We start from the raw sequence: 510 nt of genomic DNA, 5'->3' as shown, positions 1-510 counted from the left end.
ACTCTTTCTGTAGGGTCTCGTAGAAAGTCCATTTCTTCGCCTTATTCAGCATCTAGGGGCCACATGGATTCCTTGGCTTGTAGTCCCCTCCCACCATGTTCAAAGCCAGCAGTGAAGCACCTTCCAGTCTCTCTGCCTGTGCCCCCTTTGCTACATTGCTTCTTTCTCTCTGACTCTCTTTCGTTTTATAAGGACCTTTGTGATTATATTGTGTCCACTCAAATAATCTAAGTTAATCACCTCGCTTGAAGATCCTTAACCTAATACCATCTGCAAAGAACGTTTTTTATCCAAGGTAACATATTCACAGGCTCTGGGGATTAGGATGAGGACATCCTTGCTGGGTGGGGGATGGGAGGACATTATTTAGCCTGCACACCTATATTATCTCATTTAATCTCACAGCAACACTTTAGAGTCTATATTATTTTCTCCATTTTATAATATCAAAGAAATAGACTCAAAAAGATTGAATAACTTGTTCAAGATAATGAAATTTAATTAAGTGGC

The sequence above is a fragment of the Propithecus coquereli genome, unplaced genomic scaffold (assembly GCF_000956105.1).
Source record: "Propithecus coquereli isolate 6110/MARCELLA unplaced genomic scaffold, Pcoq_1.0 Scaffold25, whole genome shotgun sequence".
In the NCBI taxonomy this organism is placed as follows: domain Eukaryota; kingdom Metazoa; phylum Chordata; class Mammalia; order Primates; family Indriidae; genus Propithecus; species Propithecus coquereli.
The sequence above is the reverse complement of the archived record's forward strand: the minus strand, read 5'-3'. Positions refer to the sequence as shown.